This window comes from Manis pentadactyla, chromosome 1, assembly GCF_030020395.1.
Source record: "Manis pentadactyla isolate mManPen7 chromosome 1, mManPen7.hap1, whole genome shotgun sequence".
Taxonomy (NCBI): Eukaryota; Metazoa; Chordata; class Mammalia; order Pholidota; family Manidae; genus Manis; species Manis pentadactyla.
In genome coordinates this window covers 179,109,237-179,136,913 of record NC_080019.1, presented here as the reverse complement: position 1 = coordinate 179,136,913, position 27,677 = coordinate 179,109,237, and the positions used below count along the sequence as shown (strand labels likewise).

Genomic DNA, 27,677 nt, shown 5'->3' with positions numbered 1-27,677 from the left:
GAGAAAGAGAGGAAAACATATTCACCATCCCCATGCCAGTGAGATATGAAGAAATATGTGCCTTCTCTTGTTCCACCAGCTTCTTAAGTGGCTGCAGAAAGGGAGGGAGGCATGCAGCCAAGAGAGGTGAATTATGGACCATCCCAGAGTCAGTAATAACATTTCCCAGTCCCAGAAGCACCTCTCAGTGCAGGGAATCTGAGAAAATGACTCATTCATTCATCATCCAATATCCAATAGATATTTACTGAACACCTACTATGTGCTAAGAACTGTACTAGGTGCTGGGAATAGTGAACAAGGTGGTCAGTTTCTATCCTCATAAAATTAGCAGCTATAGGGGGAACAATGCTGGGGTTCAGAGGCATATGTGGGGTAATGGTATCTCCTGACACACTACCTTAAATTTAGAGCTGAGGCACTGTTGTGGGAGGAGGAGAAGGAGGAGTAAAGGAAACCAAACTTGTTGCTATGCAACCATGACGATTTATTCTTAGCCAGAGCAGGCTGAGCAGCATGGCGCAGGGAGTGGGTGTGGGGAGGAAGAGAGAGGGCAGGCCGGAGGAGCACAGAGTGGGAGGAAAAGTGGCACACAGGGAGCACCATGGCCACACACACAGGCCTCTCCCCTGGAGCCACTCACAGATGGACACAACACAGAATCTCGCTCACCAGAGGTAGCTGGAATATTGTGGGGACAGCCCCAGGAACCATGGAGAGAACCTCCTGCCTGGCTACAAAAACCCTTGTTCTTGCGCCTGAAATTAACCTTCTATTATTATAACCAGGTCTGTACTGAATACCAAAAAGGGACACAAAATAGCATAAAGGCTGGCATATTTCCTGCCTGGGGGAACATACAGTCCACCAGGGGAATAAGACACACATGCACAGAAACAGTCCATCTACAAGTACTTATTAAGTACCTCGTCCACATTCCCTCTGCATGGGGCAGGATGCTGTGGAGGCAGAGACAGCCCTGGGGCCAAGGGAGGGTTTGTGGACCAGCCAAGGCACACAGAGAATAGTACAGTGCTGACAGACACCTGCTAAGACTCAGGTCTGAGAGCTAGACTTTGCTCTGCCACCCATGAGCTCTAGGTAGCCTGTGGCAATTGCTTGAAGTCTCTGGGCCTCAGTCTCCTAATCTCTACAATGAGAGACTTCAACTAAGCAATCCTTCCAGTTCAGACATGCCCAAGTCTCAGGCATTATAAATGCTAAGGATTTCAATGAGAGCAGAGTTGAGTATCAAATGGAATACTCAGGGAGGGCTGCATGGAAGAGGAGGATTGAGGATGCAGTGGGAAAGGGAGATTAAGGTTTACTGAAGGCCTATTGTGTACCTTCACCTAATGATAAAGAAGAGCTTTGCCATTTTCAGAGGTGAAAAAGCTGAGCCTCAGAGAGGTTGAGTAAAATGCTCATAGTCACACAGCTATTAAGTAGCACATCCAAGATTCAAGCCCAGATCTACCTGGTTCCATAGCTGGTGTGCTCTCCCCTGGATCACACCACTTCTCTAAATCAGTAAGACTTGGATCCAAACAGAGGAAGGAGAAGGACTGAAAGAAGCAGTGTAGGCAAAGCTATAATAGGCTAAAAAATCACCAGGATTAACAAGGGATGCTTCCTGGGAGTGAGGATGGAGCTGTGAGTGTACAGAGGGTGAGGTGTCAGAAAGAATGAAAACCAGGAAGCCCTTAAACAACACCCTGCATTGCGCTAAATGCTACAGAGAGAAAACTGTATGTGAAAGAGTACTTGCCCTGAATTAATTTGCAACCAGAGTGATAAAATGTGAAAATTAACAATTAGTGAAATGCTACAAAAAGTACCAAAGAAGGAACACAAAAACAAATCATAGTACAGTTTAAATGAGAGAAATATTGTCCCTCATTTGGGTGGCCACAGGGGATTCTGTGGAGGAAGGGGATTAGATGTGAACCTTAAAGGAATCAGAGGGACCACTGATCAAGAGAGAGGAAGAGAGGTAAGACCATCGGGGATAGGAAAAATTTCATCCATACCAGAAAAAGCAGGAAATATGCTCTGTGGAAGGCCATTTTGCTTAGAGGAAAGAGTTAGTAGGAAACAGAATAGACAAGCTGGGTTGGGCATGACGAGAGAATCTTGGCTGATGGAGTGAAGAGTCTGACCCTTAACGAGAAGGCTATGAGAAACCACTGACTGAGCAGGGGCACCTCATGGTTAAACAGGAGTTTAAGCAAACTAGCAGTGCTCAGAGAGCTAGAGAAGGACTACTAGGCATGGGATGAGGAGGGGTGAGGCTGTGGTTCTGGACATGGGCAAGGAAGGATGAGTTTACTGGGTATTTCAAGGACGGACAGAAAAGCTCTGGTGACTGCAGAGCAGGAGAAAGAGGGAATCCAAATTAACCCAAACTCCCTTCATACCAAGTGAATGCCATATTCAGAATCAGAGAAGCCCAGCAGAAGATAACACTTTTAGGGAGGGTGGTGATAAAGTTAATTAGTTCCACTTTAGACATTCTGTCTAAGGTCCCCCTAGGATATCTAAATGAAAAAGTCATGAATCACAAACTCAGAAAAGGAAACCTGAAGCTGGGGGAGGGGAGAGGAGGTGGGGTCACCCATTACCCAGGGTGAGACAGGCCACTGCTACTCCTTAAGCCCCCAGGGAAGGCAACACAGCTGCTCTTGAGTCAGGAACGGTATGTCCCGATAAGAGAAGTCACAGGAGAATGGAAACAGAATCCCTGAGCCAACTCTTAATCATTCCCATCAGTAGAGCAAGAGAGATTCTCAAACAGGGTCAAACCCAGAAAATGAAGTACTCTTCTCTCTCCAAACAGGATCCCCTTCTCTGCTGTAGTGAGGGATCATAAGCCAGCATCATAGGAGACCTCACTCAGCATCTTAGTATAGAAATACAGGATAAAATTTTAGAGTCAGAAAGATCTGGGTAAAATCACATTTGTTCCATCCGAATGAGTGTTGACAAGTTACTCAAACTGAAGAATAAGATAACTATCTAGTGCAGGGCAGATAGATGGGATCAGTTAAATGTTTTGTTCCTTCTACTCCCACCCCAGAGCAGGCCTTTCCATTCCTGTTCAGTTCCCATTGACACAGTATTTCCATTAATATCTACTTAGAAGGCCTAGTTATATTCTCTGCAAAAGCACAAAAAAATAAGTCAGTTTCCTCTTCTACCTGTCAAATATTGATCATGTTTCATGTGAAGCTGGGTTTTTGGCATTTTGAACTGAATTCCATCTTTAGGATAAGGTCTAACAGTTAAAGAGCATAGGGGAACTATAATTACTCTTCTGTAAGTGCAGCCCAGGGCCCCCCAAAATTTCACCTCCACCCAACTATCAGTGGCAGTTGAAATTCTACCATTAGAGATTTACTTCTTTAGCTTAACATGCTTCTGTTCAGTAACAAATTCTCCCATGTGGAATAACCCATTGAGCTGTTACCAATTTTAAGTAACCAAATGTACAGTACTGTAACAGCTGCCTGGTGGAGGATTCTGATGCACTAGAGAGGAGGAAGGGGTCATTTTGGACCAGGAATCACTGGTCTTACTTAGGAAGGTTGTTGAAGTGAGTTAGAGACTATAGGGCAAAGGACCTAGACAAGTAAGTTTCACAGTTTCACTGGGGATCAGCCCTGATCACTAAACAATAGGGGTCACAGAAGAGATAACCCTGCTGGCTGGAATTACCATGTAACAATGTGGGACCTTGGCAGTACAATATGAGAGTCAGGGAGGCAGTACCTCCCTGTACCTCCCAGTTTCAGACAGCACCTCAAAGCACCATACAAAAGCCATCTCCACCTCCCATGGAAGCAAAATAAATGGAATCAAGTCTCAGAAGAGACTGAGTTTAGAGCTAGGAAGCACTTCCAGATGATGCAGAAATTCTTGCTGCCCAACAATGCTTTCTTTGTGTCCCCACCACTCTCCAGGAACTCTTCCTTCAAAGATGACCCAAGATCTCCTAACAGCCAAACCCCAGGGCCTTACCTCACTTTTTGGCAGACTTAAGGCCAATACCCACACCTTCCTGAGAACCCCTATGTGAGGGAACCCCAGATGCTCTGGAGTGACATTTGCACTTTCCCTCTCACTGTGCCCCAAGGCTCTGCCTTTCTCCTCCCCGCACTGACCCCAGTGTCCCTAATAAGGCAGAAGGACACCATCCAGAAAGGAATGGTTCTGAAGAGCCTCTGCCACACAAGGCCTAGCACATAGCTGGTGCAGACATAATAAAGGAAGCTAATGCATTAAAATGCTGGTCATGCATGGCTCCAGAGGATCACACCATCGGGAGGCACAGAAGGCACAGCACAAGAGGGGGCTCTCTAGGGACCAAAGCCATGATGAAGAACCCTCGGTGCCCTCCCCTTCCCTCCAGGGCCCAGCAGAACACTCTGCCCATACAGGCAGCCCCTGTACATGCTGGAGACTGAGTGATAGAACCAAGAGGCCCCAGGAACATCATAGAAGGGGCGGATGTGATAACACAAGGACAGGTGGAGGGAGAGAACACTAGAGAGGGGAGGCACTGGAGTGAATCCTTTGTAACCTCAGCAGTTTCTTGTGTGTGTCTCAGTCACCATTTTCATCTTAGCCCTGGCCCTGGTCCTTGATATTTATGCTTCGATCTGCTCCTATGTCTCTCACCTAAGCATGAAACATTGAGATTTGCAGATATTCTGAGAGCCAGAACCCATGCACGATAGTTGCCAAGGCAACAGAACACTCCTCTTTGGTATAAATACTCATGGATAATACCACTAGCGGAGTAGAGCACAGACACCTCCCCTTCCTTCTCCTTTAGTCAGATCTGGCTGACTTTCAAGTTGGGGGATCCATGAATGGTTTTTGAAAGAGAGAATGAGAAAGAGGAGGTTCCTCCAAAGACCAGGTAAGTTGCTTTCTAATGGGATATCCAGCAGGGAGAGAAGACTTTGCAGTTCTGATTAAATGCTCAACTCCCACTAGGCCCAGATGTGGGGCTAGAGGTAGAAATAAGGCTGCCAGAAGGTGGAAATGGCAAGAATTGTGAGAGGGGACTCTTGAAACCACAGCGCCAGTACACAGAACCCATAGCAGGCCCTGTGAACCTTGAGACACCAGTCTCAATAAGGCACTGGGAGATGCCCAGGGCATTAGGCTCTGGGTAGGGCTGTTCCCACCCCACTTGTTTTCCATATTTCCTCCCCAGACCCACAAAGACACAAACCACACAGAAGATGCTAGGATCAAGCATCCATGTCCCAGGGCTATTCAGGGAAGTCTGCACCCTTCATCCCTGCCCTAAGCAGATACCATGCCATTCAGATGGCCACCTCAGCCATCCCCTGCATCCAACTCACACCCAGAGCATCATTTTTAGCCCCTTCCCTTCCCTAGATCTCAGTATTCCCATCTCTAAAAAAAGAGGGCTTTCCTTTCCTCCTTCCAACCTCCAATATTCTGGAAAAGGTAAAAATAAAATGAAATTTTGCCTGTGAGGATTCCTTGGAAAAACTCTCTTAAGAAGTAGTCAGTACCAGCAGCTCACTGTCAGGAGGTGCCCAGCGAACCCAGCACTCACGCATTCAGGGAGGGGTAGAACAACAACCCACAAAAACGTGTGTCCTACAGTCATTTCCCCTTTTCAGCCACATCCTTCCTGTTGCTCCCCACTAACATCCACTGAACTCATACCAAGCTATTTACACGTTAGGAGCTGTACCATAAACCTTCACTGATTCCATTACCCTGCACATCTCACATTTGCTTGGCCTGCCAGGACCAGCGGACTCAGCCTTCCCAAAGCTTTCCCCAACAGCAGCCAGAAGAACTCTTCCCCCCACTGCAGAAGACCTGCTATCTCTGCCTGTCATTGACACCTCACACTCTGCATTCCATCATTAATTTTTCTGGGGTTCCCATACAGCATCTAGAACAGTGTTGTTCACATAGCAAGCACTTAAGTGAAGATTTGTTTTAGGATAGATTAAAAAAATTTTTTCATTGTTTGGCAAAACCAGGTGACTCAAGTCTCCAAGTGTCAAAGCACACCCCCCCACAGGGAATGGAACTTCCCAGATCCTCTGCTGTGATCCCCAGCATAGCTCATAGCTCTCTTCCTCCCCTCCTGCAACACCCCCTTCTTGCTCTGGTCTGCAACATCCTTTTCAGTTACCCAAACTCTTACAGCTGCTCCATCCCACCAACCCTTTCCCCTGCTAGTCCAGGATGGACCCCACTTCCCTACCTCTGACATCACTAAGCCATGTTTCCACCACTAGAGTCTCCTGAATTCCCTATTGAGCACAAACAAGGTGTAACTTTAAAGCAGTGTCACCAGCTTTGTAACAAACACTCTGGGACATGCACATCCATGACCATCTTTTCCAAGATCACACCTGTACCAGGAACATGGGTTAGGACTCCAGGATCTCTTTGCTGCCTTGAACCTCTAACCAGAATTTCTGGGCCTCCAAGAGCCACTAGGTTTCCTGAAAGGAAACTGGTCTTGTCTCACCCTATGAGGACACTGTAAAGGCCAGTGACCTCTACCCTCCTCCCACAGGTTAAGTAGACATCAGGGCCACCTCACTGGTCCTCCCAGGCTCCCTGAGAGTCAGCTTAGTGTCATGGTGAGAGGGTGGACTTTGCTACCAGGCAGACCAAGGTTCAAATCTTACGGTAATTTGAGGATGTGCCCAATTCAATCAGCATCTATTGAGTTCCTACTCAATCAGCACCTATTGAGTTCCTACTCTTATTCTAAGAATCAGGGGTTCTCTTAGTATGGTCCGCATACCAGCAGCATCAGGGAACTTGTTAGAAATCTTGGGCCAGCCCTAGACCTGCTGAATCAGAAACTCAGAGTGGGGCTAGCAACCTATGTTTTAAGAAACCCTCCAGTGATTCTGATATGTGCTCAAATTTGAGAACCACTGACCTAGGCCCTGGGGCTACAGAAAAATTAAAAACCTACAGTCTAGACTAGCAGCTCTCAGCCCTGACTGCACATTTAAATGACCTGGGGAGCTTTTATTATGCTACCAAGGCCAGCCCCATCACAGACCAATTCCATTAGAATATCTAGAAGTGAGCAAATAATGGTAATTCAATGTGCTGAGTACAAAGATTGAACAAATGTATAGGCATCTGAGAAGGGATAAGGCAATGAGGAGATCAGAGCAAGTGGCTTCACTATCTGTGCCTCTGTTTACACATCTGTAAAATGGAGATTGCAATGTCCATCTTACATGAGATGATGTATATAAATGCCTGATATATATGGAAAATGCTTAGTCTGTGTCAGTTCCCTTCCTTGCCCGACTAGGCCCCCTGTTGACTCTGAGCTCCGCAGCTGGCCTGATGTGTTTAGAATGCCACATACATCAGTTATCATCAAGAACGCCCCCGTACCAAGGAAAGACCTCCTGGTTGTTCATAGCTTTTGGGCAAGAGCTTTCTTCAGCAGCCATCTCAACATTCCCCCATCTTTAGTCACTGTCCTAAACAACAGCCTGGGTCCTTGGGAAGCAGACTGTCCCAGAAGACCACTCATAGCCCAGACCCTGACACCCCCAACTTTTTCAAAGTACAGCTCTTGGAAACAACTTAATAAAGACCACGGAATTACCCTAGGAACCCCCTGTCCTATTCCTGCCCCTCTCAAACTCTCTTGGCCTGTGGGTCGAGGCAGGGTGCACTGGCCCAGGGTGGGCTCTCCCCGACAAAGCAGTCCTCCATGACACAGAAGCTTTCACTATTCAATCTCCCTCCTCAGCAATGGGGACTTGACTCTGGCCCCAAATTCATTCATAGGAGTGGTCTGCAGTCACAGAGAGTGTCCCAGGCCTTCCACAATGCTGCAGACCCACAGGTTACCCATGGCCTGAGCTGACAAAGAAATGGGGACTGTCCTTATAGCTGGCCCTTTGGGCTCTATATTTATCCCAGCATATGCTAAAGCCACTTTTGGTCTCCTCTTGAGAACAGCCTTCACTGTCATTTTAAAATAAAAAACAAGCAAATTGTGTCATTACTTCACAGGCAAACATTGCCTTTATATATATATACACATATATATGTGTGTGTGTGTATATATATGTATGTATATATATGTATGTGGGTATATATATATATATGTATATATATATATATATACATACATACCAAAAACGTATCATTCTGCTTGTCCAGATTTGGTTCTTTCTTCCCTAGATTTCCCAAAAAGAAGCTAGGCTGTTTCCAAAAACCAAAGAACAAAGCTTTTTAGTATTCAAAGGACAAAGTTTTGTCACCAATAAGGATAGTTTAGAAACAAAACAAAAAACAAAACGTCTGCTCTACCAGAGTGGAAACTAGTTCCCAGAATGCATATCCGAAGGCTTTGATTGTAGGTCGCATCTCTGGCATCAGTTCCCCTCAGGGGGCTGCTTTGACAAGAGTACCACTTCTGTTGGTGATGGTCAGTGAGGCAATCAGTCATGCCATCATCTACGAGAGGCCTCAGAATCCAAACTCACACACCAAATAAGAGGGTGGCAGAGGAGACAAGAGAAAAAAAGGATTTGACTTCAGAGAAAAGGGTTTAGACATCCAGAAGCAAGAACCAGGCTTATTCTCCAAAGAGGCAGGACTGCCAGGGGAGAAACCGTGTCTTCAGAGTCCAAGGCCTGCCCTGGTTTCCTGCCCCTGACCCACAGCAGCCATGAGTTTGGAACATGAGACAGGAACAAAAACCCCTGCAGAAATAGATGAGGAAGAACAGGAAAATCAAAGGCTCCACACAGCTTTCACCAGTTCTCTGAGCAGTAACACCAGGGCCTGATTCTTTCCCAGACACCAACCTCTCCTGGCCCATCACCCCTTTTCTTCTTTCCCCAAGTCCTGCCATGTGCAAAATAAGACCTCTGCCCAGGCTGGCCAGAGGGGAATGAGGTATTTTCTCTTTGGCTCTGCATTTTCATTCAGCCTTAAAAAGCTCAGGCCAGGCACAAAGCCCCCAAGTCTGTTGTGCTGTGCCTCAGTACTCGCCTCCCCAGTGCTGGTGGCTCTCTCTCCACTAGACTTCTCCTCACATCAGCTTCTCACTGGCTCACAGGCAAGACCCTGGGCTCTGGAAGCACTGAGCTGCATTTGCAACCTTTAGGAAAAGATGGCTAAAAAGAGAACATTACCAATGCTCGGCTTTGTTCATCAGAGCAGGCCAGGCTGGGGCACCAATGGAGTAGAGGGAGGCTGGAGGGACAGGGCAATGGCCATGTCATTTGGGTGATGCTCAGTTATCTGCATTAATGGTGGAAAGAGATGCCAGGTAATCAAAATGATGGATAATCAATAATCCAGAACAAAGGGCATTGTTTGTTAGGAGACAACAGGCTTTTTCACAGCAGAGTTGCAAAGGATCTATTCATTCAAAAATGAATCTGCATTTCCTGAACACAAAGACTAGGAATGATAGAAAGCCATATGAAAAGAAGAAGCCAGTTCAGGATTTAAAATTGGCCATATAATACATATACAGAAATAACTGAGAACTAGCTGTATGGGGAAGACACAGAGCAAGTTAGAGCTGAGAGGGACCTAAGACAACCCCTAGTGCTCCATTTTACAGATAAGAAAACTGAAGTCCATGGAAGTGAAGTGATTGCCTCGTATCAAACAGCCATCTGGCAGGAGTGCCAAAACTAGACCTGGATTGTCTAAGCAGAGCACTGTTCACTTGGCCACATTGGTTCAAGGGATTTACCTTGAAAAAACCATCATCGTGAACCTTGGATGCTGAGCACTGAGTCTCTTGAACCCTGCAGGCCTCCTGGCAGTGGCTGTTTCTGTAATCACTGTATTTCCCTGCCAGGAGTCACCCTCATGTGCTACTGACTGCCCTAGGCCAAGCACCAAAATGATTCATGAATCACTGCCCAACTGTTTAAAATCACATCCTGGTCTTTGATAGCAGCACCTTATGTGATTCAAATCAGTAGCTCCTATCAATTTCATCAAGCTCAAGTACAATAATAATCTTGGTATTTGGGTGGCCCTTTTGATTTTTTCCTAAATTCTTTGACATATTGTACCCAACATGATGCTCACCAAACCCCAAGGGTTAAAGGTGGAGGAGGAAGTGAGATGCCTATTTCACAGACTTCTCTGATGAATTTACCCATAAGTAAACAACCAGCAAGTGTAGCTGAGAGGCTACAGAGCAGGCTTCCTGACTCACAGGCCCAACCCCTTCCTCAAGCAAGCTGGGACCAGGAGCAAGAAGCTAAAATTCACAAGAAGCTTCAGGGGCAAGAGCCATAGGACACTAACTGTCTGTTAACATGCAAACCAATAGAAGAAACATGGATCTGGGGCAAACTACTCAGCTTCACACTTCAGTAATATTTCCTTTTTCTTTGCACACATTAGAGTGCACAAATCTTAAGGTAAGAGCTGGGTGAATGTTTGCTTATGTATACACCAATGTAACCACCACCCATACCAAGATTTAGAAGATTTACATCTACCTAGTCAGAGTGTCCCTCAAGCCCCCTCCCAATCAAGAACAATCATTACCTGACCTCTCCTTCTCTTCACAGATGAAAATTGTACCCCATACAATAGGTTTTGCTTGTTCCTGAACTTCATATAAAAGAGAATGTAATATGTATTCTTTTCTGCCTGGTTTCTTTTACTCAACATTCTGTTGTAAGATTCCTCTTTGCTATTAGTATGCCAATAGCATGCTCTTTCTTCTGACTGTATAGCATTCTGTTGCATCAATATACAATAATGTGTTTATTTTTACTGTTGATAGAAACATTTCAGTTGTGTCCAGTTTGGGGTTGTTATAAATAAAGCTGAAATGAACATTCTTTACATGTTTTGATGAAGATAAACCCTTATGCCTATTGAGTATATTCAGGTGCAGAATTGTAGAATCATGGGGGTTTACATAATAGATACCAGCAAAATTTTTTTCAAAGTGATTGCACCAACATATATACTTCCAGCAGCAAAGAGTTCCAGGGGCTTCACATTCTTACCAACACTTGGTATTATTGGTAGAGACTCTTTTTTTAAAGCATCACTGGGAAACAAGATGTTCCAGGTAGGTTTCCAGATACTGGCTTTAGTTTTTAAGCAGCTTTTTTTCTTTTTTAATTCTAACAATTTTACTTGAATATAGTAAACCACCTAACCCATGCAGATCATACTGAGATGTGTAGATATGTCTGCTACTTATTAATATCTAGGAATTTCACTGTCTTCCCCTTCATGGGTAGATATCACTAAAGTGTCATAAGCCATAGCAACTTCTAGCCACTGTATTAGGAATTACTGAAGATAGCCCAATAAGAAACTTTCATTTATACATAGTCACAAGTCAACAAGTTTCATCTTACTGTGTGCATGGACTTCTTTGCTGCTTTAAGGCTATTTCTATGTTCTGAATGTTTAAGGTTGCCCCATAAATAGATAAGTAAGTTATTACTCATTTCATTTCTTTTTTTTATATGGCTTGGTAAATGTTATTCAATCAAAACATATTTATAAAGCACATATTTTATGTTACTGAGCTAGACATTCTGGAAGTCACAAAGATAATGAACAAACCTTCCTTAAAGGGGCAGGACCCTATGGTAAATCAGATGGAATGTTGACATCTGTCTTCCTCTTCTCACCCAACCTCTTTCACAGATGAAATGAGGTTAAAACAAACATCAGTGATGGCCTTGGCCTCAGCAGGGAGAAGAAAGCATGTCTTAAGGGAATGAAAATGGAAGACAGAAACAGCCCTGCCCACAGGTCACAGTGACAGAGTAAGTGGATGACCAAAGGTGACTATTGCAATCTCTAGATTTCTCTTAGGATGAATCAAGATAAGCCTTGCCCCTTCTTCCCCTGACCTCTACACACCACCACCACCTTCCCTCTCCAGTTACTCTCTCTTGGTGCCATTGCCCAAGAAATTGAAGTAGTGCATGCTACCGATCTGACACCTCAACACCAAGTGCAGTGTCCAGGACAGATGTATTCCCTGACTTTACAGAATATACTAACCTTCAAAGATATGCCTATGGAGATCAACAAATGCAGGGTCAAGTCTAAGGAGATGTTGCTATAAACTGGCATGAGCAGGCAAAGAATGGATGGGCCTTGATGTGGTCCTTAAAGCAGGTAAGACTTAAGGCAGAGCAGTGAAGCAGTAGTGGAGAGTGCTCCCTCTGCTCTCTAGCAGAGCGAAGGACAAAAGTTGGGAGGAGCAGGGCCATTAGGGTCCGTGAATAGACAGGGCAGGCCTATCTAAGTGGTTTTCTACCCCACTATGATGCTGAGACACAGTTTAGTTACTGTTCCTGAGTATGGCCTGGCTCCCTCCCTCAAATGAGCAGCCTGAGCACAGTAGCTGAGAATTTTAGGGATTTTCTCAGAAATGCTCTCACATAAGCAGGCAGGTCAGAAGGTGCACCATTTTGCTCATCAGTATCTACAGCCCTCAGTTTCTCAATCCCTAGTTTCTGGCTTGGCTCTCTAGATGCCAAATGCAAGTGACTGAGAACAACTCCATGGCTTTTATGGATTGGAAAGTTGCTTCTGTCCCTGTGCAGAGGTGTAACCAACTCAACAGGGCAGCCAGCAATGGGGAGTGGTATGGGGACAGGGAACAGACACAGAAGGATCAGACCCAGGAGGTAACTCTAGACCCCAGAACCCTTCAGAACCAGTGAAAGAGAGCACAGGCAGCATCCAAGCTAGGGCATGTGAAAACACCTCAGCACCAGACCACAGCACCCACATGAAGGCACAGTTTTTGCATCACAATGCCCCCCTCCATCAAGCTCACTTCTCCAGATACCTTTCTGGAGCCTAAATCAAGGTTTTTCAGGAATCTCTGGTCTTATTCCATCCTGACAGACCATCTACTTCTTGTTGCTTGGTTTAAATTTTTATTTGATTTGCCTTATACTGTCAACTCATAGGAAACACTTATCCTCTGGATAGGACAAAGTGAAACCACCACTTGTAAATGGCCAATCAGTAAAACAGGATTGTTTGTTTCACCTCAGGCTTCTGTCCTCATCAGTGTTTGTTATCTAAACAGTCTCTATAGGAAACATCTTTTCAGGGACAAATATCTTTTTTAAAACTCAAAAAGTAACTAGTGGATGAGGGCGGAGCCAACATGGTGGTGTGAGTAGGACAGTGGGAATCTCCTCCCAAAAACATATATATTTTCGAAAATACAACAAATACAACTAATCCTAAAAGAGAGACCAGAAGACACAGGACAACAGCCAGACTACATACACATGTGCAAGAGCCCAGTGCCTGGTAAAAGGGGTAAGATACAAGCCCCGGCCTGGCAGGACCCGAGGGCCCCTCACCCCAGCTCCTGGCGGGAGGAGACGAGTCAGAGCGGGGAGGGAGAGGGAGCACAGGACTGCTAAACACCCATCCCTAGCCATCCGCACCAGAGCACAGACACAGTGCATGCATGGAGGGCTGGAAACTAGGGAAAAAGGGCAGCAAGACCTCTGAGCAGGTCCCGAAGCTGATGCCCCTGTGACAAAGAAAAGTGAGTGCTTTTTGAAAGTCTTAAAGGGACAGGGACGGAACAGCTGGACGGAAACAACCCAGGTCACAGTACAGTAGCTGGAAACTCCAGGGAAACCCAGGCACAATAACCCCCTGGGCAACAGCTCTGAGAGCTCTCAGGGAGGTAAACAGCCAAACAGCACTCCCTCCATTACCCCTCCGGGGTGAGGCGATAGCAGAGAAGCAGCCTGAGGCTGGCCATGCCCTCAGCAAGGGAGCTTCCTCCATACCGGCCGGGCAAGACACAAAGACCCAGTCTACACGCAAATACCCAACACAAGCCACTAGGGGTCGCAGTTGTCCCAGTAAAGAAAGGCCAGTAGCAAGTGAAAAGTTTGGCCCTCCCAGCTGACAGTCAATAGCACCTGTCAACATGAAAAGGCAAAAAAATTTGATCCAGACAAGACTAACCCAGACAGCTTCAGCATCTGCTACATCTTCCCCTGAGAAGGAACCTGGGGAGATAGATTTAACCAGTCTTCCTGAAAAAGAATTCAAAACAAAAGTCATAACCATGCTGATGGACTTGCAGAGAAATATGCAAGAACTAAGGAAGGAGAATACAGAAATAAAACAAGCTCTGGAAGGACTTCAAAACAGAATGGACGAGATGCAAGAGACCATTAATGGACTAGAAAACAGAGAATAGGAACGCAGAGAAGCTGATGCACAGAGAGATAAAAGGATCTCCAGGAATGAAAGAATTCTAAGAGAGCTGAGTGACCAATCTAAATGGAACAATATACGCATTATAGGGGTACCAGAAGAAGAAGAGAGAGAAAAAGGGATAGAAATTGTTTTTGAAGAAATAATTGCCGAAAACTTCCCCAAAGTAGGGGAAGAAATGGCCTCTCAGACCACAGAGGTACACAGAACTCCCATGACAAGGGATCCAAGGAGGGCAACACCAAGACATATAATAATTAAAATGGCAAAGATCAAAGACAAGGACAAAGTATTAAAGGCAGCCAGAGAGAAAAAAAAGGTTACCTACAAAGGAAAACCCATCAGGCTATCATCAGACTTCTCAACAGAAACCCTACAGGCCAGAAGAGAATGGCATGATATACTTAATGCAATGAAACAGAAGGGCCTCGAACCAAGACTACTGTATCCAGCACGGATATCATTTAAATATGAAGGAGGGATTAAACAATTCCCAGACAAGCAAAAGTTGAGGGAATTTGCCTCCCACAAACCACCTCTTCAGGGCATCCTACAGGGACTGCTCTAGATGGGAGCACTCCTAGAAAGAGCACAGCACAAAACACCCAACATATGAAGAATCGAGGAGGAGGAACAAGAAGGGAGAGAAGAAAAGAATCTCCAGACAGTGTATATAACAGCTCAACGAGCGAGTTAAGTTAGACAGTAAGATAGTAAAGAAGCTAAACCTGAACCTTTGTTAACCACAAACTTAAAGCCTGCAATGGCAATAAGTTCATACCTTTCAATAATCACCCTAAATGTAAATGGACTGAATGCACCAATAAAAAGACACAGAGTAATAGAATGGATAAAAAAGCAAGATCCATCCATATGCTGCTTACAAGAGACTCACCTCAAACCCAAAGACATGCACAGACTAAAAGTCAAGGGATGGAAAAAGATATTTCATGCAAACAACAGAGAGAAGAAAGCAGGTGTTGCAATTCTGGTATCAGACAAAACAGACTTCAAAATAAAGAAAGTAACAAAAGACAAAGGAGGACATTACATAATGATAAAGGGCTCAGTCCAAAAAGAGGACATAACCATTATAAATATATATGCACCCAATACAGGAGCACCAACATATCTGAAACAAATACTAACAGAACTAAAGGAGGAAATAGAATGCAATGTATTCATCCTGGGAGACTTCAACACACCACTCACTCCAAAGGACAGATCAACCAGATAGAAAATAAGTAAGGACACAGAGGCACTGAACAACACACTAGAACAGATGGACCTAATAGACATCTACAGAACTCTACATCCAAAAGCAACGGGATACACATTCTTCTCAAGTGCACATGGAACATTCTCCAGAATAGACCATATACTAGGCCACAAAAAGAGCCTCAGTAAATTCCAAAAGATTGAAATGCTACCAACCAACTTTTCAGACCACAAAGGCATAAAACTAGAAATAAACTGTACAAAGAAAGCAAATGGCTCACAAACACATGGAGGCTTAACAACATGCTCCTAAATAATCAATGGATCAATGACCAAATCAAAATGGAGATCCAGCAATATATGGAAAAAAAAGACAACAACACCACAAAGCCCCACCTTCTGTGGGATACAGCAAAAGCAGTCTTAAGAGGAAAGTATATAGCAAGCCAGGCATATTTAAAGAAGGAAGAACAATCCCAAATGAATGGTCTAATGTCACAATTATCGAAATTGGAAAAAGAAGAACAAATGAAGCCTAAGGTCAGCAGAAGGAGGGAAATAATAAAGACCAGAGAAGAAATAAATAAAATTGAGAAGAATAAAACAATAGCAAAAATCAATGAAACCAAGAGCTGGTTCTTCAAGAAAATAAACAAAATAGATAAGCCTCTAGCCAGACTTATTAAGAGGAAAAGAGAGACCTCACAAATCAACAGAATCAGAAAAGAGAAAGGAGAAATCACAATGGACCCCACAGAAATACAAAGAATTACTAGAGAGTACTATGAAAACCTATATGCTAACAAGCTGGGAAACCTAGGAGAAATGGACAACTTCCTAGAAAAATACAACCTTCCAAGACAGACCCAGAACGGAACAGAAAATCTAAACAGACCAATTACCAGCAATGAAATTGAAGTGGTAATCAAAAAACTACCAAAGAACAAAACCCCCGGGCCAGATGGATTTACCTCGGAATTTTATCAGACATACAGGGAAGACATAATACCCATTCTCCTTAAAGTTTTCCAAAAAAGAGAAGAGGAGGGAATACTCCCAAACTCATTCTATGAAGCCAACATCACCCTAATACCAAAACCAGGCAAAGACCCCACCAAAAAAGAAGACTACAGACCAATATCTGTTGAACGTCGATGCAAAAATACTCAATAAAATATTAGCAAACCGAATTCAAAAATACATCAAAAGGATCATACACCATGACCAAGTGGGATTCATCCTAGGGATGCAAGGATGGTACAGCATTTGAAAATCCATCAACATCATCCACCACATCAACAAAAAAAAAGACAAAAACCACATGATGATCTCCATAGATGCTGAAAAAGCATTTGACAAAATTCAACATCCATTCATGATAAAAACTCTCAGCAAAATGGGAACAGACGGCAAGTACCTCAACATAATAAAGGCCATTTATGATAAACCCACAGCCAACATTATACTGAACAGCGAGAAGCTGAAAGCTTTTCCTCTGAGATTGGGAACAAGACAGGGATGCCCACTCTCCCCACTGTTATTTAACATAGTACTGGAGGTCCTACCACGGCAATCAGACAGAACAAAAAAATACAAGGAATCCAGATTGGTAAAGAAGAAGTTAAACTGTCACTATTTGCAGATGACATGATATTGTACATAAAAAACCCTAAAGACTCCACCCCAAAACTACTAGAACTGATATCAGAATATAGCAAAGTTGCAGGAGACAAAATTGACACACAGAAATCTGTGGCTTTCCTATACACTAACAATGAACCAACAGAAAGAGAAATCAGGAAAACAACTCCATTCACAATTGCATCAAAAAGAATAAAATACCTAGGAATAAACCTAATCAAAGAAGTGAAAGACCTATACTCTGAAAACTACAACTCACTCTTAAGAGAAATTAAAGGGGACACTAACAGATGGAAACTCATCCCATGCTTGTGGCTAGGAAGAATTAATATCATCAAAATGGCCATCCTGCCCAAAGCAATATACAGATTTGATGCAATCCCTATAAAACTACCAGCAGCATTCTTCAATGAACTGGAACAAATAATTCAAAAATTCATATGGAAACACCAAAGACCCCGAATAGCCAAAGCAATCCTGAGAAAGAAGAATAAAGTAGGGGGGATCTCACTCTCCAACTTCAAGCTCTACTATAAAGCCATAGTAATCAAGACAATTTGGTACTGGCACAAGAACAGAGCCACAGACCAATGGAACAGACTAGACAATCCAGACATTAACCCAAACATATATGGTTAATTAATATTTGATAAAGGAGCCATGGACATACAATGGCGAAATGACAGTCTCTTCAACAGATGGTGCTGGCAAAACTGGACAGCTACATGTAGGAGAATGAAACTGGACCATTGTCTAACCCCATATACAAAAGTAAACTCAAAATGGATCAAAGACCTGAATGTAAGTCATGAAACCATTAAACTCTTGGAAAAAAACATAGGCAAAAACCTCTTAGACATAAACATGAGTGACCTCTTCTTGAACATATCTCCCCAGGCAAGGAAAACAACAGCAAAAATGAACAAGTGGGACCACATTAAGCTGAAAAGCTTCTGTACAGCAAAAGACACCATCAATAGAACAAAAAGGAACCCTACAGTATGGAAGAATATATTTGTAAATGACACATCCGATAAAGGCTTGACGTCCAAAATATATAAAGAGCTCACACACCTCAACAAACAAAAAACAAATAATCCAATTAAAAAATAAGCAGAGGAACTGAACAGACAGTTCTCCAAAAAAGAAATACAGATGGCCAACAGACACATGAAAAGATGCTCCACATCACTAGTCATCAGAGAAATGCAAATTAAAACTACAATGAGGTATCACCTCACCCCAGTAAGGATGGCTGCCATCCAAAAGACAAACAACAACAAATGTTGGCGAGGCTATGGAGAAAGGGGAACCCTCCTACACTGCTGGTGGGAATGTAAGTTAGTTCAACCATTGTGGAAAGCAGTATGAAGGTTCATCAAAATGCTCAAAACAGACTTACCATTTGACCCAGGAACTCTACTCCTAGGAATTTACCCTAAGAACGCAGCAATCAAGTTTGAGAAAGACAGATGCACCCCTATGTTTATCGCAGCACTATTTACAACAGCCAAGAATTGGAAGCAACCTAAATGTCCATCGGTAGATGAATGGATAAAGAAGATGTGGTATATATACACAATGGAATACTACTCAGGCATAAGAAGAGGGCAAATCCTATCATTTGCAGCAACATGGATGGAGCTGGAGGGTATTATACTCAGTGAAATAAGCCAAGTGGAGAAAGAGAAATACTAAATGATTTCACTCATCTGTGGAGTATAAGAACAAAGGAAAAACTGAAGGAACAAAACAGCAGCGGAATCACAGAACCCAAGAATGGACTAACAGGTACCAAAGGGAAAGGGACTGGGGAGGATGGGTGGGTAGGGAGGGATAAGGTAGGGGGAAGAAGGAGGGGGGTATTAAGATTAGCATGCATAATGTGGGGGGAGAAAGGGGAGGGCTGTACAACACAGAGAAGACAAGTAGTGATTCTACAACATTTTGCTATGCTGATGGACAGTGACTGTAAAGGGGTTTATAGGGGGGACCCTGTATAGGGGAGAGCCTAGTAAACATAATATTCTTCATGTAAGTGTAGATTAACGGTAACAAAAAAAAAAAAGAAAGAAAGAAAAGGGGGATTACTCCCTGACAGGATAAAACTAACTGTAAATCAATGATTAATGCATGCTTTAAATATCCTTAATTTTGATTACTTAAAGGGTGTCAGATGATCGGCTATGGAGGTACATTTTTCTGATAATATTCCTTTCTCTTAAAAAAAAAAAAAGCAGTTCCTGTGTGGTGACCTCCAATGAGTTCTACACAATGGTATAAAGGGCATATCAAAGTGTGGGCAAAGGGTCTGTTTGTGTTTATACAGAGGATCAAAGCCTAATTTGGCTACCCAGAAAATGAACTAAGATACCATATGAAGAAGAACTTCCAACATCAGCACTCTCTGGAAGACTCAGACCAGAAGAAGATCATCGAAAAACCTCAACAAAGATCCAGACGCTGCTACAGCTGTAGCTGCATTCATCCCACCAGTTCCTGGACTTGCCATGGGAATGAAGAAGGAGATATCTAAGCTTGCCTGTGAATACAGTAAAACAGCAAATTTGACTGGATCTATACTGTTGGAACTCAACCAAGAATTAGGAGAAGTGCAAGTTGTAGCACTCCAAAATCTTACAACTACAGACTATCTACTGTTAAAAGAATGTATGGGATGTGAACAGTTCCCAGGAATGGGTTGTTTTAATTTGTCTGATTTCTCTCAGACTGTTCAAGTACAGTTGGACAATATCCATCATATCATAGATTAATTTTCACAAATGCCTAGGGTGCCTAACTCATTCTCTTGGTTTCACTGGAGATGGCTGGTAATTATAGATCTGCTTTGGTTATGTAACTATACTCCTATTATGTTAATGTGTGTGCGCAATTTAATTAGTAGTTTAAAACCTATACATGCTCAAGTTACTCTACAAGAAGATATGTCAAAGAAATAATCAATCTTCCCATGTTTTCTTCCATCTGCTACTTCTATAGCTTTTCTTCCTCCTTCCTAATTACAACCCTTAAATAGAATTTGTGCCTCATATCGAATTTACCGAGTATCATAATTCCTCCAAGTGGTAAAAATACCTCAAGACAAATGCTGGGCATAGAAGCCACAGGGCATAAATCTGCAAAGAAGTAAAAAGCTAACCTTTTCAAACAATATGGTTTCTCACTTACCAACTTTACATTTCCCTGTATGGCCCCGGAAGATGACTGGTTAGACAGAGACGGGTAAGATTCCTCAAGGGAGGAACCTAAGACAGGCACAGTTGCAGGGGGGCCATCAGGTGAGAAATTGGGGATCAACAGAGGTGAGGCTTAGAACCTCACCCCCCCTGTTTTGAGAGAAATCTTTGGCATCCATGGATGTTTTATTGCCCTTGTCTAGCTTGGACTAACACATAGTCTACAGGCACACACCTGATCATCTACATTTGCTCTCTTATAACACTAAACTATGTTTTCTACCTTTATCTTGCATCTACCTACCACTTCAGCATTTTATTAAAAATAATAATAATAATAATAATAATAATAAAGGGAGAAATGTGGGATCCACATATAAATCAAGTATAAAAATCAAACGAATATTCATATTTGACCTGATTGTTTATAGTTCATAATGCGTGATCAAAACCGAAAGTTTCTGTGATGACTGCCCTTGTACTGTTCACCATGTAAGAATTTATTCACTATGTAAGAATTTGTTCACCATGTAAGAACTTGTTCATTATTCTTCAGAAGATTGGAGACTGACAAGAATTAGGCTTGGGGTGGATTAATGATTGTGCATTGAGCATTGACTCCCCTAAACAGAATTTTATTGTTGTTAATAACCATTTGATCAATAAATATGAGAGATGCCCTCTCAAAAAAAGAAAAAAAGATCACACTGGACTAAAAAAAAAAAAAAAAAGTAACTAGTGGAAAGAGAGGGAAGGACCAGCCATCAGTTAAACAAACATAATACTAGTTGAAAGAATGTATGTCTCAACATCCCAGTCTTCTGGTTTTTCTCTGCTCATTAACTGATCTTATTCCACTGGTAAGTCTGACTATAGGCATAAGAACAATTTGAGAAAAGTCAGTATGTGACACACCAGTAAGTGCCTTCTTGAGGGCAAGGAATTGGCCCTATTCATTGCTGTCTTTCTAGCACTTATCACAGACCTGAACAGACACAGAAGTACTTAATAAATATTAATTGAGAGACTATATGAATGAAAGAAATAATTGAGTAATTTAAAACATTGTACACATCAAAGGCATAAAATTTTAAGGGACACAAAATAATGGAGAGGTTTAGATTATACAAACTGTGGAATAACAGTAACGTAAACGAAGCGTAAGAGCAAGAAAACAAAATTAAGGAGACACAAAGATCAACCAAAAGTATACACAATCATTGCCAAACAGATTGTGTAGTGATAACTGCTGTCCTCAATTATCCGAAGGACTTCATGTAAAAATGAAGTTTTATAGCTCTGTATTACTCCAGAGGGCTGAACTAATATCAACATATATAAATTAGACAGTCAGATCTCAATTACAGAAAACAATTTGCTAGCAATTGGATCTGTCCAACAATAAAATGAGTTGTCTTGTGGAGTCATGAGCACCCTGTCACTGATGATATGCACCATCATTACTCAGAGACTATCCAGAGGCAATTTCTGCCTAAAATATAGTTAGACTCAATGGACTCTAAGATCTCACCCATAATTAAGATTCTTCTAATCTAGAACTCTGCAGCCAAAAAATAGAATCAAGCAATGCAGACTTCCTGGAAGAGGAGAGTTTGGAGTCAGACTGGGAAGGAGGTGGCATGGAATAGCAAGTTAGTCTAGTTACTACAATGATTATTGGAGCATGAGACCAGAAACTTCACTGAGTGGGAGAGGATCTGAAAAAATCACCCTGTCAGGGACACTTTAGGGTCCATACATACTATTCTCAAAACCATCTCTTTAGAGTGAATTGAGACCTTCCTGAATCAGCAGATAATCCTAACCTGGATCAAGTTTAAATGGGAAAATCTTACCATATATTTAATGAGTTGATGCAATATGGAGAGACTATAGAGTTCAAAATTAAAGGAAGCCAACAATAAGGTAAGTATAGCTCCACAAATCTGTAACCAATTTGAAGCTTATAGATGGTGGCCTCTGAGTTGCCGCCATCAAAACACCCACCCTGGAAGTCATGGGCTTTGTCATATTGAACCAGGAATCATTATTTTATGAATCCTATACTGTAGTTGAGCCAGACAGACAACAGCACCTTCTTTCATTTTGCTTGGATAATGGCCAAATACAAGTCACTCTACTATGACTTAAAGAGTATTGTGCCCATCTGTTCACAATCGACGGAAATAACTGAGGGGTGGAATGTGCCAGGCACTCTTGGACAATCCTGTGGAAGTGGCTTTCTTGGCCATTTGCCATGTGACACCACTTCCTTCATCTGCAAATATATGGACTTGATGAAACTATCACTTGGATCGGTGGTACAGCAGAGCTTGGACCATGCCATTTCCATAAGAAATTTTACCTAAGCCATAGCAAAGGAACAGCCGTTATATTCTGTGTTACATCATGACAAAATCTTGTAAAAATCTTTGTATTATTCTTCTTACAAGAACCTGGCTTTGTGCCCTTGAATTAGAAAGGAAAAGCTGAGGTTGGTTGTCATCCTTGTCTACCATCTTGAGTTTTAAGCAGGGCAGCAAAGCACCTCAAAGGAGAGGAGTGGAGAGGTGATGTCCTGAGACCACAGACAAACCTCCACTGTCTACCTCTCCTAACATGGAGCAGTGGTGGGCGCAGGGAGGGTTCTCAAATATTGGCTCAGGTTTTTGAAACAATTCAGTGGTTGAAGGGGAGAAACCTCACCAGCAGTGGCTGAGAAAATGTTTTGGGTAATACTGGATTATTTTTAAACATAATTTTGAGTGAAAAACAAAGGCACTTTGCTGAAATCCTTCTGATATCAGTCTTTTCAAGTTCAGAAATTTCCACTCATGACGTATTTAAAAAGAGAGAGAGAGAGAGAAAAAATACAGAATCATTAATCTGAGGGCTGGCAAAAGCAAGGAAGTCTCACTTCTCACCCAGGAATTTCTAAAAACCATGAACTTCTTCTAGTCAACACTTCTACAATGAACACAAGGTACACCATGAATAAAGAAGAGATGTTGCAAAAGGGCACCTAGAATTGACAGGGAGCATCAGGAAGTAAGCTGTTGAGTTTCTTGGTACAAACTGGTAGAGTCATCTCCTTTTCCTCCACACCTGCCTTAGGGAGGCAGGACCCAAACCAAGATGGGGCCCCTAACTCCCAGGGCCACCATTGCTCAAAGTAGAAACAATCAATACAGCCCAGTCCTAATCAACTAGAGGGGCTGATGGCTTAACTGCAGGTTATCCAGAATCTTGACATCTATCCTTGCAGGTATTTTCCTGCTCACGGGAGAATCAAGGAAAAGGAGTAGAATTCATTTTAAGGCATTTTGCTGCTTGTGGGCAGTGTGTTGAAAGCATTTCTAGGAAAATGGGATTATGCTGTAAGTTACAAAGAGGTGTTCATGTTTTCTCTGATTTTAATTACTTAGGCCCTTCAGTGCTCTTGAACCCCCCCAGCCTCCCCTGCACACCCAGGAATAATAATGAGTGGGCCTGAATAACGATGTCTGCCAGCATTACCAGGAACACCACACACAGCTTTCTGCCCACCACAACCATGGCTGCTGCTCCTTTGCATGACAGCTCAAGGTCACCTGCTCCTGGGACTCTTGCTCACTCACTACACCATCTCTAACCTTTTGTCTCCCTCTTCACAATATCAGCATCTTTTAGTCATGCCATGTGTATTTGTCTGTTTTCATGATTAGGAACTGACAACATGAAATAACAGAACAAAGCAAGAGGCCTGCAATCTGAGGTTCTGGATTCAAGGCTTGGCTTCTTGCTAGCTGGGTGACTTAAGGCTTTAGTTTGAGCTTCAGTTTCGTCATCTTGGAAAGAGCAATGATAGTCCTTGCCCTATCTATCTCAGAAGACTGTTGTGGATTTCAAATGAGATACCCATATGAAAGTTTTTGGAAATTGTAAAACAGTTTCTGGTGTTGGTGGTACAGAGACCACATCTCTTCTTTATACTCCAGCGTCTGAATGAATGTTGTGCCCCCTCTGTGGGCTCAGCAAGGAGCTGGTTTAAATATCATTGACTGCCCCACCTTGTCCCTACAATTCTAAACACAGACCCTCTCCCCAGCTTTACCATGTATGGTCAGAAATCAAGCTTCCTTGCACATCATTATAAAGATGCCCACTGAGAAGTGTCCTGCAGCCTGGCCTCTAGCACCTCTAGACATGAGACAGGAGAGCAGATCCAGCCCTCAGAGCCTGCTGAGGAACACAACAGTGATGACAGAGTGGCACCCAACCTCCTCCACCCATACACACAGCCCCACTGCCCAAAAGGCAAATCATCCCCAACATCCAGGAATTTTTTCTCCTCTTTAGCATCACCACCAATAGAACTTCCTTACAACCACTGCAGTCAAACTCCCTGCACCAGTCACCTCACCATTTGGCAAGCTAACAGCTTCACTGGCACTTGTTTTTATTCATAACTAAAATCTCTGACTGCCCAACACAAAGTAACCAGGAGACCAAAGGGGGAAGGATGCTAAGTGACATCTGAAGCCACTAATTGCCCATCTTCCCTGCAGCAGTGTGCTGACAGTGTCCTGTCTTCTTCCCTGAGTGTCTGCTAACAGGTCTGCCTGGGATGAGGAGCACTCACAGTGATACAAACTCACTCTGCATCTTCAACAGCTGACTCCTATAAGCAGCTCCTTTTGTTTTACAACAAAGCAATTTTAATAATTAATGGCTTTATGGAGAATTCCAATCCATGGCCACTCTTAACAGGGCTCCAAAGGCATCCCCAAACTATAAAAATGCTTCAAATAGAAATAAATCACTATTTCTGGCATTTTATCATACAACCAGGTACCACAGGCTCCAGAGTCAACTCTAATGGTCTGATAAAGGAGGTAAGAAATGGCTGAGTGCTCATGAGTGACTTGTGCAATACTTGATAAACATGAAAGAGAAATCAATATCAGAGTACTATAGAGGTGGCAGTGATTTTCCCTGAAAAACCTGAAATGTTCTCCCCAGTGCTACCCACTTCTATCATGTTTTAAATATCTAACTCAAGCTGAACTAGTTCCATGAGGTTTTTTTCTGATCACTCCAGCCTAGCAAAATTCATTTAGTCAGTCAACATTTATTTATTAAGCATCTACATGTACCAGGCACTGTGCTAGCTTCTGGGGCTAGAACAATATTAACAACCAAAATCTCTGTCTGCTGGCTCCATCCTCTTATCTTCTAATAGAAGTAGTATTTATAACCCTACATCAAACAAAGTCTTTGGCAGAGAGCATTTTCCTGAAATTCACATTAGTCTGCAGTTCACAATTATGAACACATCTTTTTAAGTACCTTGAGGGCAAAAGCATTTATTTCTTTGTGGTCTATGAGAATGTGTTGAATAAATACATATTGAATAAATAGTTAATTATGTAACTTGTAAGTTTCTTCAATGACAAGAATTTCTCTTAACATTTCTATAGCTTCTAGAGCATCTAAGCCAGTGCTGGGTAGATGGCTCATTCTCAGTACATACTTAGTTGAATTCAATAATTCTGCTAGCAGTGGGGGTTCCTCTTCTAGCCAATCCTGTTAATCACACCCTCAGTTTAGGAAATCGGAAGCCTAAGGCCAAGGAAAATACAGGCAGTCCTAAGTAACCTACAATTCCCCAACATGCTGGCTAAGCTTTCTCCCAGGCCAGAGTGCTGTGTTTATGAGGGAGGAATAAAGTCATCTTTCATCTATGAGGACTGACATAAGCTGCCTGTGCATTGCAAGAAGAAACCCAGAATGAAATTGGAGCAGCAAATCTGACTTTGGACAGCAAGACCACCCATGCAAACATCTATCGTGTGACCCACACAGGATCTGTTTGCCAAAAGACCATGAACCCAGGCATCAGAAACACATACCCTGTCAGGGGCACAGCTGCAGCCAAACCCTGTCCAGGGAAGCCAGAGACCCTCAGTATCCTCATTGTCCCATATACCCATACTTGCTATCTTTTGGTTCAGTCTCTTGAAATCCACCTCCTGGAATAGTCAGCTCTGCTCTGGTCACCCTTAAAGGATGCCACAGCTAAGGAAGCCAGTGCCTGGAGCTGACCTCTATGGGGAGATGGCCCAGTATCCTTTATTGCCACCCTAGGTGAGACCAGGTGAATTGATGGTGCTCTCCTAATCCCCAAAGGCATCTGGAAGTCCTCCCAACTAAACCATGGACAAATTCATCATTAGCATTGGCAGAGCACATCCAGCCAGCAGACACACAAGACGTGTGTATGCTACCTACCAGAGCACCAACCCAAATCAGAGAGCTCTATGTGCTAATGTGCTAGACATCCTCATAGGAAACCTCAGTATTTACCATCTGAAAAATTCAAGGCAATTACCCTAAAGCCAATCCTCCCCATTCCCCTAATTAGGAAGTACCTCCAGGACCTTCAAAATGAACATTAAATAACCAAAAATGAAATTCTATTCTCTTTTCTATCCCAGACACAATGCTAGACTTTGCTTCAGTCTTACCAAGCCTGAGCAGTCTGATCCCTGCTCATGGTGGGTCAGCCTGGAAGTATTCTGCCTCCTTCCCTGTCCTTGGGATCTGGCTGGATCCTGAGGAAGCTGCTCTTGGAAACCAGTAATGGCATTTAGTCATGCAAAGTAGTTAGCTGACTTCATTTTCCTCACTAAATATTTCATTGACATTCAGAGAAATAAGAGAAACCTTATTCATGAGATTTATGTTTGTCTTAATGATTCACAGCATAATTTGTTCCAATTAAATATTTATTTTAATATCTTCTTGGATCTGAAAACTTCTGCCCAGTCATCAGTGAGTCTCCATATTATCAGACTCCCTCACAGATGTGAAGAAATTGGGAATGGCCTTGTTCTTACCCAAAGTGGGAGGTTTTTTTCTTTCCAGGACCCTCTTAATAGGGAGCCTGTGCCATGCTTGCACTGCCTCTGACATCCCCATGGGCCCTGCCAGTCAGTCTCCATTCTCTGCTCCATCTCACCTCCTATCTCTCAACCCTACAGACATCCTTAAAGCTTACCCTGCTCAGATAACCTCTCTCAGAAACAGAATCCCAACAGACTCTCTATAGAACGAGAGGGAAGTATGGTGTTGTGATATGGTGAAAAGGAGACTGGAAATGCAATAAAGAGCTCTGTGTTCAGGTTCCAACTTCACTACTTATGACCACTTCCCACTGTGTAATAGGGAAATATATTTATTTTAAAGAATCAAATGAAATGATGGAGGTGCTTTATAAACTGTAAAGGATTATAGCTACTTCCCAGTGTTGTTGTGACAATTAAATGAGAAGATATATTTCCAGTGTTAAGGCAAAACATAGAATGTAATAAATACCCAAAT

General features: G+C 42.9%; 1 protein-coding gene and 1 long non-coding RNA gene across 7 annotated transcripts in view; one reads left to right on the top strand and one right to left on the bottom strand.

Annotated features, from left to right (window-relative positions):
- LOC118922437 (kalirin) overlaps positions 1 to 27,677 on the bottom strand; it is a 483,582-nt gene that overhangs the window by 374,241 nt on the left and 81,664 nt on the right. The window lies entirely within an intron of this gene.
- Positions 18,336 to 20,852, top strand: LOC130684043 (uncharacterized). The gene is made up of 2 exons (XR_008998163.1): positions 18,336 to 18,909; positions 19,448 to 20,852. It is a non-coding gene; the product is annotated as an uncharacterized LOC130684043 (long non-coding RNA).